Source organism: Lygodium microphyllum, chromosome 26, assembly GCF_053477565.2.
Source record: "Lygodium microphyllum isolate KBCC chromosome 26, Lygodium_microphyllum_v1.1.10, whole genome shotgun sequence".
In the NCBI taxonomy this organism is placed as follows: domain Eukaryota; kingdom Viridiplantae; phylum Streptophyta; class Polypodiopsida; order Schizaeales; family Lygodiaceae; genus Lygodium; species Lygodium microphyllum.
In genome coordinates this window covers 13,087,687-13,099,953 of record NC_141160.1, presented here as the reverse complement: position 1 = coordinate 13,099,953, position 12,267 = coordinate 13,087,687, and the positions used below count along the sequence as shown (strand labels likewise).

The window sequence follows — 12,267 nt, the reverse complement described above, 5'->3', positions numbered from 1 at the left end:
TGGACCAACTGTAAAGGTCTTGTGCTATTTGATACATGCTTGAAAAAAGGCAATCGTGATTATTTACCAAATTGATAGGGATCACATACATGACCAAGATCAGTGTAAGTAAACTTTGGTAAGCTAGTAACAAGATGCCTCTTCTGCATCAATTGCAACTACTGAATATTTACATATCTCACTCTCTTATGCCATATTTCTAGGTCTTTGAGTGTGCTTGAACCATGAGAAAACATTGTTGCTTTCAGCTATGATAAAGTGGCATCTAATGTGAACATCCTACCACTGGATCACTCAATGAAGTCTTTACATTATTATGAGCTCTCTGTACACTTGGTGTCTTGACAGAAGGAATACCAAGCTCATCATCTAAGCTCTCTGAGCCACTGGAGTCTCCATCAAGAACTGCATCAATGCTATCTGACACTTTATTCTTTCCTTTGTCTTTACCTGTAGTGCTACTAGATGCACCTGAAGATGTAGAGGTACTCCTTAGTCTCCCAGACCAAGGACTACAAGATGATGTCTCTGGTCCACTAAGAGTCCGTGATTCTTGCTTTTCAACCTGCACATGAGTGTCATGATCATCATCATCATCCAATGCATCACCACTAGATGCATACCAACTGCTCATTTCATCAAAGATGACATCCCTGCTCACTCTGAACTTACACGTGACAGGGTTATAACAACGATACCCTTTCTGCTCTAAAGAGTATCCAATAAAGACACACTTTTCAGCCTTTGGATCCTATTTCTTCCGCAGCTCATCTGGCACATGAACATACGCAATGCAGCCAAACACTTTCAAGTGTGATACATCAGGCTTCTTGCCAGTAAAACATTCTTCAGGAGTCATACCATGAACTGTAGCTGTGGGAGTTCTGTTCATAATATAAACAGCCTCAGACCAGAAATGCTTAGGCATATTCTTTTCAGCCACCATCAAGGCACGTGCAACTTCTGCAATATACATGTTTTTCCTTTCTGTAACCCCATTTTGCTGTGGGGTATACCTCCATGTAAACTGTCTCTTTATCCCATGAGACCTTAGAAAATCACTGAACTCATTCGAGAGGTACTCTCCCTCTCCATCTAACCTCAAGCACTTTACTTTCAAGCCTGTTTCTCTTTCAACTGCAGCCTTGAAAGTTCTAAAGTGCTCAAACGCTTCACTCTTTTCCTTCATAAAATATACCCACAGCTTTCTAGAACAATCATCAATGAATGTAACGAAGTATAAACTGCCTCTAAGAGATACATTTTGTGAAGACCCCCAAATGTCTGTATGCACAACATCAAGGATATTTTTGTTTACATCTCTGTCATGTGAAAAGGGTTGTCTTGCCTACTTACCAAAGTGACATGCTTCGCTTACCTTATGAAGTTCTGCAACTCTAAATGTAGGCAAACTTGTAACCAACCCTTTGGACTGCATTAATTTTAGTCTTTGTACATTTGCATGTCCAATGCGTTTGTGCCAAATTTCAATATCTGCAACAACACCTTTTCCTTTAGCATACATAGCAGCATTCATAGTAGGAATTCCAACATCCAGAGTAAACATACGTGCAACTTTACTTCCCTTTGCAACTAACCTGCACTTGTCATTGAAGTCTTCTACAAAGTAGCCCTTTGCATTAAATCTCACTTGCAGCCCTTGCTCTACCATTTGACCGCCGACTGACACCAAGTTCTTTGTAATAGATGGCACATGTAATACATTTGAAAGACTCTTTGTTTTACCATCATGCAAGGACAAGGGAACTTTTCCAATGTGTGAAATTGGGTGGCATGAATCATCATCCGTCTGCACATAACCTGCATTTTGCAAATCCTGCATCTCTCCAAACCATTCTGCATGGCTGGTCATATGATTGGATGCACCTGAATCAACATACCAAACATCATCATGTGTTCCCTTTCTTGTAATAGCATTCAGCATATGCTGCATAACAAACAGACGTTCATTTCTGTCTTCATTATGTCGTGAAGACGATGCATAGTTTCCTTGCTGCAACTTACCACTGCGGATATCATCTTTCTTAGCGTAACATTGGGCTGCAATATGATCTGTTTTGCCACAGTAGTGACACACAATACTAGAGTTGTTAGAACCTCTGTTCTGCCATCCACCTCTTCCTCTAAAGCTCCCCCTGCCTCTAAAGTTACCACGACCTCCTAAAACCTGCATATCGCCAAATTGCTGATTCAATCTGTTTTGCTGGTTGTCACTACCACGTCCTGTACCACGGCCTCTTGAAGAGAACCTGCCACGTCCCCTTCCTGAACTGGAGTAGAAAGCTTGGACCTGTTCACCACTTTTTTCAGATGTCTCACTCTGCATGTTGATCTCTTCAGTGATCATAAGGGAGACCAACTCATCGAAATCTAGAAATGGCTTTCTAATATATACGGAAGTTACAAAAGACTTCCAAGCCTTTTCATTGTTAAGTCCACCCAAGGTAGACGACACCAAATCATCATCATTGGATATTGCATCAATCGCTGCCAAGGCATCTGCAATGCTCCTTACCTTCAATGCATACTCATTGATAGACATATTCCCTTTCTTCAATGTATTCAACTCTTGCTTGAGTTGAATCTTTCGTGCCTTTGTATTTACGGAAAACATACTTTCAAGTATGGTCCAAGCTGCATATGAATTCTCTGCATTTCTAATATGTCCCAACATATTATTGTCAATTACTGCAGATAGCCAATACATGCCCTTCTTGTCTTTTGCATTCCATTCCTTTCGTGCCTTTGTCTCTTCTGTAGTTAGAGAATCGATCACTTACCTCCGGCTCCTTTTCTTCACCTGAAACAAACTCGTAGAGGCCTTTTCCAATAAGGAAGTTCGTGACACGGAACTTCCATGAAGGATAGTTGTTCTTGTCGAGCTTCTCAATGATGGGGCTTCCACTGTTCTCTGCCATTATCACAAATCTAATACCAAACAGCAAGCAAATCTTCTACAACCCTCGACCTGTAGTGCACAGCAATACACCAGACAGTCTTTTTCACTGTCTGCTCAACAATACATGCAATTTGCAACCTGTTTACAGATAAACCTTATGTTTGCTTCCTACAAACACCTCAAGAATTACAAATTTCAAATTTGTGACCTGCGCACCCACTTTCGGTCAAAACAGCCGAAATCACAGTGTACCTTGAAACTGTTGTCCGCAACCTTGCAGCTCTAAAACGGGGCCTGAAACGGCCTCAAATGCCCAAAATAACTACGGGAAAGCCCAAAAGGGATTATCTACAAAATACAAAGCGCTCTTCGCACACACCAAATCTCACTGCAATCTAAGATTTTTGCTCTGCCCTGCTTCCAGTGCCTCCACAGGCACTATCCAAGAGAGTGAGTGGTAGAATGGGAAAGCTTCTTACCTATGGCTTGCTTGCTCGAACCTTGCTTCTTCTCCTTCGCTTCAGCCTTCGAAATCGGCCTCTCTCAGTGGCGCGGCTCTGATACCATGTCAAGAATCACGTGGTGGGGGGACTTGCTCAAGATGTTGCGCCGTACACACAGAATGCACAAGGAGAAGCTCACTCAAGAGACAAGAAGAGAGATGGAGGCCAAAACATTTTCTTGCTTATTTCTTCTTCTTCTTCCACACATTTTACAATGTACACAAAGTATAGATAAGATACAACATAAAAGAAAGTGGCCTACTAAGTCAAACAATGCATAACTGACTACACTAGTCGACTGGCGTTATAACTATGCCAACTGTGTAAATAGGTGTAACAACCTGAATATAATAAGTAATGAGTCAGTGGCCATGTGAGAGTCATAATGACCACTGACGTGCTAACTGTAGACGTGTGGACCCATCTAACCAGGCGGTCCATCATCAATGTCCGTATGTGTTGAGCTTGTCATCTCAACAAAGAAGATACAAGAGAAGGGGGCCCCTAACTCTCTCCTCTCCTCTCCTTTTATAGTTTTTTGACATCCTCCCTTACGATGAGTCATGTTTTTGCTTTCCCAAAAAACCTTAGGCTTTTTTATGCCTTTAAGGCAATTTAACGTTTTTAACGTTTAAGATATTAAAGCTTTCAAAGCCTTTAAGGATTTTTTACTTCATGCGTTAAGTTAATGCAACTCTTGCTGAATGGCCTGCTTTGTCACACCCTTTTTCTTCTATTGTGTCTTCCCGCCTTTAGCCGTCATCTTGTGTAAGTCTTCGTCTTCATTTTCGTTCCCCTTCTTCTCAGCAGCAACTTCTCTTCTTTCGGTCTTCATTATGCCATGCTCTTCATCACTTTTGACTTCTCCAAGCTCCTTCTTCGTCTTTCCAACTTGCATGGAAGCTTTTCCTTTGCAGACATCGACGATTCTCTCTCTCTTTCTATGCACATTTTCCTCTCCCTCAGCCTTCATGCTAATGCTCCCTGGCCACCATGCTTTGCTAGAAGGATCTTTACATCTCGCATTACATTCTTTTAACGCTACACATTCTCCTTTGCCAGTGTCTTCATGCGGCCGTTACCCGCAAGAACACATGCGTGAGACAATTCTGTGAGTGCAAAGTCCAGACAATGCAACCGTGCATCACGACCCTGCCTTATTGCATGTCTGTTCTGCCTTCCAGACTTAGGGCGTCAGTTTTACACTCACAAGGAACTTTAAACACTTTTCCATATAGTAAAAAAAGAGAGATTTTCTAGATACTTATCAAAGTATCTAGAAAAAGTCTCAACTAGTAAAAGTGGAACACTTTACAAGTTAGTGATCTAGTAAAATATTTCTATATAGAAAATTTTTAAAATTCCTAGTTGATGATCTAGTAAAATATTCCTAGATAAGAAAACTAGCTGAAACTATAGATATAGTAAAATTTTCCTATACAAGAAAACTAGTTGGAATTATTAATACAAGCCATTATCACACTAATATATCGTGTTAAGAAAACTAATCACGATTTGTTCACAATGTTGTATTATTAGCAATAGAATTGTGATTGAATTCACTAAAAAAGTTTTGAACACTACATTCTCTCTGTAATGAAGGTGGGAAAAGCATGGATTTTATGTGGAAAATAGATGGGAAAATAGTAGGGGAAATGTGGGAAATGTGGGGGACTATATAAGTCAACCCCAAAAGGATTGTAAGGTACCTATTTGATTTGACATCTAATCTCCAACTCAATCGGCTTCCTTCCTCACCTGTGCTCTCTCTCAATTCACGCTACTCCTATCTCCCCTTCCTTCTCTATCTTCCCTTGCCTTCCGTGGCTTTCCTCCATCTCCCAATTCCCCTTCATTGCATTGGTATCAAAGCCTAAAATTCTGACACCTATAGAGCAGCTTTGCATTGATGGACAGAACTATTGTTATCTAGGTGAACCAAGCGGAATCCAGCACGTGAAAGAGAGTGCAGGTCGATTGGAATCAAGGAACTCAGGGCGGCCAAACTCGCTCACACACTGATTCCACTAGTGAGCCATTCCGTTTGCTTCCACCAATCACGAACTCAACATTTCGTTTGGAGAAACCAACAGCCTCGCTTCAACCGTCACTTCTTTGCCTCAACGTTGCCCTCACTATTCTGTCCATTCGCTACAGTTCCGTGTGTCTTTTTTTTCTGTTCACGTCACCGTTACTGCCTGCCACCGTCTTCGCCAGTGTTGCTCGACCATGAGGTAGTAATACGCCATCTCCTCCGGAATACACCATCTCCATCGGCCTGCAATCTCCACTGCCCCGCCATTGCGCCATCTCCACCGGACTGACAATCTCTTCGCGCATGTTCGGTGCACCCCTTGTTGTCATACATTGTCGCGATTCCATCGTTCCTCCGCCACCGTTTCCGTCACCTGCCCGCACCTTCCGCTGGCCACCGTTTCCACCAACGTTTTCATACCTTAGACTAATTTTCTAATCTATTTCCTAATGTTAGTAAGGTTAGTTAACCTGAGGGGTAATTAACTCGTTAATTGTGAGTTAGTTTAGTTAGTCTAGTCCTAACAGTCCTCGTTAGGCTAGGACAGTCCTAACGGTCCTAGATAGGCTAGGACAGTCCTAGTAGTCCTAGCTAGGCTAGGACAGTCCTAGGACTTCCCAAAAAAAAAAACCCCTCTTTTAGGGCACTTCTACAGCCGTGTTCTGGGCCCTTCTTAGCCACCTTTGTGGCTCATTTCGAGCATTCTCTCCATCCTCTTCACCGAGTTTTCTTCAAGCCTCTTCATCGACTCCATCACGCACTCATGGCCCCCAAGCGTGCACCCCGATCAGATGAGACGTTTCAGCACGGCGATGGTGTTGCTCAGCAGGAGCAGATGCCAGTTACAGAGGGTGTACCTCCCTCACAGCTAGTTCCTACTATACCTACAGACACACAGTTTTTGGATGCATTGGCCTTGATGCTTCAGGGGGCTTTTCAACAGATGGGTCAGTAGTTGGGGCAGCAGCTCATCACTGCTATGGCTATGCACGATACAGCTATCACCCAGATGGGTCAGAACATTAGGCAGCAGATCACTACTGCCCCATCAGTATGCATGATAAGGGTAAGCAGGCTGCACCCCAGCACGGGGATCAGTCGGATAGCCAGGGTGATTTTCCTGACCCACACAGGGGATTTATGGCTGATGGCCGTCGCACTTATGATGCTGGTTCTATGCATGCACCCCAGCATGGGGATTATGTTGATATAGGTGATGCCTTGCCTGTGCCACTGAGCACTTCTTTTTTGATTCCAGATCGCCATTTGGCTCGCAGATTTCATTGGCTGAGCCGTCCATTTTGGGCCGGCCTACTGGCATATTTCCGCCCATGGCGAGCATGCTTGGATTGGGTGTTGGGTTTCAGGGCAGTTGGGAGAGAGGCGAGTCCTCTTCTCAGCCTTTTTCTATGCCACCCACTCACCGAGATTGTTTAGGGTATTCCACCCACACAGATTTAGACAAGCACTCAAGTGGAGGGGCAAACAGATGGAGCAACACCCATTTCAACTGAAGACAAGAATCAGACACAGCAAGAAATGGACTACTATGAGAATGATAGAGAGAAAGCTTAAAGACAATTTGTAAATACCATATATCAAATTCAGCCAACCAGTTTCGTACATTGCTTTCGTCTACCAATCAGATGGCTACAAGAACTTAATATAGAGTACGAGACTACAGTTATGAAGACCTAACTTCCATTTCACAAGACATCTTGGGTAAAATCTGATTCAGCAACTTTCTAACAGAATCCGACCGAGTAGAAATATGGCTAAGCAAGATCCAACTAAGCAGCCATTTACTAGATCTAGACTGAGCTTCAACACATGGCACAGCCCGATGGTGGATTTCGAAGAAATCAGACTTGGATCCACACATCCCTTGATCAGGCAAAATGCCGGCCATAACAAAAAACTGCTGATGCATCAGTTCTCAGGAGGAAGATCAGAAACCTGCTCAGCTTGCATAGTGGAAGTGACATCACTTTTAGGAACATCCACCCCTGCAAACTCCTCCACCTCTGCTGGATCTGTAGTTACTGGAATAGAAGCTAGCTCTGCGACATCCTCATCAGGAATCTCTGGTTCTGGTGCTGATACATCCACCACTACTGTCTTCATAGTCAACTGATGCTTTAACTCCTGCACCTGCTACATCCAATGCCCTAAAAATATATTCATATCTGAAGTAATACACAGAAAAAAACTCTTGGTTGCATCATCTGTTCTTGCTGTAACAGTTTCAAGAACATCAGGCTGTATCAGAGCTAAAGTAGGAAGATCCAAATGAGGTGGGGTCCCCTGAAATTTTTTTAACCTGAACCCATTAATAGGTTTTTCAACTCGTGTGCCAAACACATCAGCAACCACAAAGGTTCCCTGACCTAAATCTTCAATAATCTAATACGGCCCTTTATACCTCAAAGTAAGTTTACCTGGATGAGATCCCAACCTAGAATTATACACCATCACCCAATCACCAACTTTGAAAACCTTGAACTTAACATTCATGCTGACCCAAGCTTGTCTTCTTCTCTGAATGACTTCAGTGATATAAGAACTGATAAACCTATCCTCTTCCAACTGCATCAGATATTTGCATCTATGTTGGACAGACAACTTTGGACTCATCTTTTCAGCTGTTACCCTCAAACTGGGTACCACATATTCCATTGGTACAGCAGCCTCTAACCCATAAACCAAATGAAACAGAGTCATACCTGTTGTCACCTTAAAGGCTGTTCTGAAAGACCATAAAGCTGAATCCAATTTCTCATCCCAGTCCTTTTGATTTTCCACCACAATTCTTTTGAGGATTCTTATCAGTGTCTTATTAGTACTCTCTGTCTGACCATTCACCTGAGGATGGTAGGCTGTAGACTTCTTGTGCATAATCATATGAGTACTAGTCAAATCAACAATCACAGCATTAAGGAAATGAGAACCTCTATCACTTACCAACTCCACCGGACATCCAAATCGTGTCATTATATTGTGGTAAAGAAATCTGGCTACACTGGCAGCCTTATTATCCTTAAGTGCTACTACTTCAACCCATTTTGTGCAGTAATCAGTAGCAACAAGAATATACATGTTCCCTCTTGGAGTGGTTGGCTTAACTGGTCCAACAAAATCCATGCCCCACTTTTGGAATGGTTCTATTCTAAGGGCAAAACCGGGTGATCAGATATTCTGTCTGCATTATCTGGCTGACCACTCTTTTGACAAATTACACAACTTTTGGCAAAATCAAATGCATCCTTCAATACAGTCGGCCACCATAATCCAGCGTGCAAATTTTTCTTCCCTGTAATCTCACCAGTAAAATGCCCACCTGCTGCACCATAATGTGCTTCTTGCAATATAGTTTTCTGTTCAAAATCTGGCACACATCTTCTTATTACCTGATCTATGCCTTTCTTATAAAGTGCTCCAGCAATCACCAAAAAAGGCCTAGACTTCAAAGCAAACTTTCTTCTTCGATCTGGGGTGAACTTAGTTGGTATAGTTCCATCAAGCAAAAATGATAACAATTGATCATACCAAGAATCCGATTCAACAACCTGAACCTCAAAAAGTGATGCATCAGGCAATTCATCATCCACACACCAATGGGTGGTTCACCTATTTCCAACCTACTAAAGTAATCTGCAATAGCATGTTGTTTCCCTGGGATATGAACTATCATAAAAGCAAACTCTTGTAATAACAACACCCACCTGGCCAACCTTCCTGTCAGCAGAGGTTTTTCAATCAAATATAACAGAGCCTGATGGTCCACATGAAAAATGACCCTGTTCCCTAGTAAATAATGTCTGAATTTATTCAGATAATAGATCATGCCTAAAGCTTCCCGTTCAGTCACATCATAATTCCTTTCTGCAGATGACAAAACCCTGCTAGCATAGTAAATTGGCCTATACCAGCCCTTCACCTTCTCCTGCATCAGAACTGCCCCAATTGCCATATCTGATGCATCAACAAAAATATGACAAGGTAAAGACCATTCTGGTGATTACAAAACAGGTGCAACAAAAACCATCTTCTTCCATAACTGAAAGGACTTTTCCTGAGGCTCAGCCCACACAAAAGATACATCCTTTTTAGTTAAATGTGTCAATGGTACAGGATATTTCCTGAGGCTTTCCTCATTTGTACAGGACATTTTCGAGAAGGGGAAGCTGCTGCATTTTATACAAGGCTTAAATCCCTCTCTGGCTGCTGATGTGAGAGCTCATAATCCTCAAACCATTGAGCGAGCAGCCCATCTTGCTAAGGCGTTTGAGCCAAAATATGCTAGCAAGTATAAGCATTTGTCATGTAGCTCCTATGGTACTTTTTATGAGGCTGACAGGAAGACAAAGTTTGCTGATTAGATCGATAAGAAATCAACAGCTGCCCCCTTTCCATGATATCCAACGGTTACTGGGAGTAAAATGCCATATGCAAAGCCATACAGGCCCATGGATGCAAAGTTAGGTGTCAAACCCAGTTCTGGTTTTGACAAATCAGAAGCTAAACAACATTCCAGAGCCATAATGGATAGTAGAAAAAAGGCAAATTTATGCTTTAGGTGTGGAGAGAAATGGACACCTGAGCACCGAGACGTGTGCAAAATGAAAAATGTCAACTCAACCAAACTCAACATGATAATTGAATTATCAGATGATGATGAAGTGGCTGATGTAGCACACCCCCATGATGTCTCTCATGAGGAATTGACAGGAGCTCATGATGCAGATGAATCTCCTGACACAGAAGCCACAAAGGGGATTGCATTAACCTTTGATCCGGGTGGGGCTATTGAGCAAACCACTCGTGTGATGCATGATATTGATATTCAACCTACATGTGGCAGGAAAGGCCGTAAGCCAACACTCTCTGTGTTGAAGCATCAACCTACAATGCCTTTTCATGTCAGAGGTGATGCTAATGGTAATGTCCTTGTGGATGATGAGCAGATTTATTGGGATGCCCAGTCTACACTGTATACCATCTCACTTCATGCCTTGATGGGTGCCAAAAGTGCTGACACAATCAGGTTGAAATGAATGATTAATGGCAGATCTGTTCATGTATTGGTAAACTGTGGTAGCACTCACAGTTTCATTAATTGCAGAACATTGCAAAGAGTGGGATTGGTTGCTACAAAGATAGACCATGGTCTGAAAGTGGAGATATCAAATGGACAACATATGATTAGCAGACATTGTTGCCAGGATGCCAGGATCAAGTTCTCTGATGATTATGAGTTTGCAGGTGATCTTCTGGCATTGGATATGGGGCCAATAGATGCTGTCCTGGGTTGTGATTGGCTGTAATCATTGGGGAAAATCAGTATAGGTTTGAATGCCTTATCTCTTGAGTTTTGCCACAAGGGTAGAACTGTTACATTGCAGGGCATTGTGAATCAGAAATTGCAGATCATTTCAGCAAGGCAGATTATGATGATGAGATAATGATCATTGTAAGAGCAAATCATGCAGATTGTGATGATGATGATAATGAGATAATGATCATTGAATACTAACGTACTCCCAGCTAGTGTTGTCCCTTTTCAGAGATAAGTAATTTTGAACATTGAGAGTGAGAAAATCTGAATACTAACGTACTCCCAGCTAGTGTTGTCCCTTTTGAGAGATAAGTAATTCATACTGTGACTAACTAGGTGGTGTGCTCTTATTAATAATAGAGAGCATTGCTGTTAATATGGGCAGGTAGAGGACATTGGCTTGGTACTGCTGGCAGCTGAAGGGCTGTAACTGAGCTTGGAGATGGAATCGGAGACGAGTGCGTCTTCAAGAGTCAAGACCATTACATTAAAGCTGGCAGATTATCAGAGACAGGACTATCCTGAGCAGCTGAGCTTCTACTGCTACTGAGCCCATTAAAGCTGGCAGACTATCAGAGATAGGAGTCAGGACTATCCTGAGCTTCTGTTGTTGCTGAGCCCATATTTATTATATGTTGAGCCTTTCGCTTCTCTAAGAGCAAGCCGCACAGCACATCTAGGATCTCCCTCATCGATGGACGATCTTTTGGGATGTGGTTCACGCAGAGCAAAGCTATTTTCAAGACTCCATAAACTTCATCTAGACGTTCTGTTGATGAATCATTTTGATATCCATTGGGATGGAGCAATAAAGCTTGATCTACCACTCTCTGCCAATCTTTTGCATTATATGCCAACTGAACCCATCCTCCCAGGTTCTCACTCTCATCATCATCAATCATCTTTTGCATTATATACAATTTACTGTTGTATATGGGTTTCATCCCTATTGGAATTGATGTTATCCCATTGGCAATGTCATTGATTGTATTTATCTTCCTTTCACCATATGGCAGATTAGTCATGAGAACACCAAATTGCTAAAATTTGTCTAGCTATGACATAAATTCAGTAAAATACAAGTTTCTGATCATACCTCGTCGATGCCAGATTAATCCCCGGTTATGATGACGATCTTCCCATGCACATTCTCCTCGAGGACCTCATGGAAGAAGCGCAGCAGCACACTGTGGAAGTTGAGCGGGAGCCACACGATAAAGACCCTGGAGAGGCCGCCAATGGCAGGAAAGAAAAGGTTGAGGAAGCCCCACATTAAACCCTACTGCACCGCTCAAAGCCGGGAGCTTGTGTCGATTCACAATCTGTGTCTCCCCACCATCGCGCACATAAACATCAGGCCTTTGCATTTGGGTATTGCACGCAAGTTCTTTGAAGTAGTCGAAGCTGCTTTGGCTGTGATTGGCTATCTGGGCAACATTACAATTCGTTAGTCAATAAGCTCCTCTAGTTCGCT

At 42.5% G+C, this 12,267-nt stretch overlaps 1 pseudogene; it reads left to right on the top strand.

Annotated features, from left to right (window-relative positions):
- The first annotated feature begins 10,077 nt into the window (after window positions 1-10,077).
- LOC148013002 (uncharacterized) lies at window positions 10,078-10,920 on the top strand (annotated as a pseudogene).
- The last annotated feature ends 1,347 nt before the right edge of the window (window positions 10,921-12,267 follow it).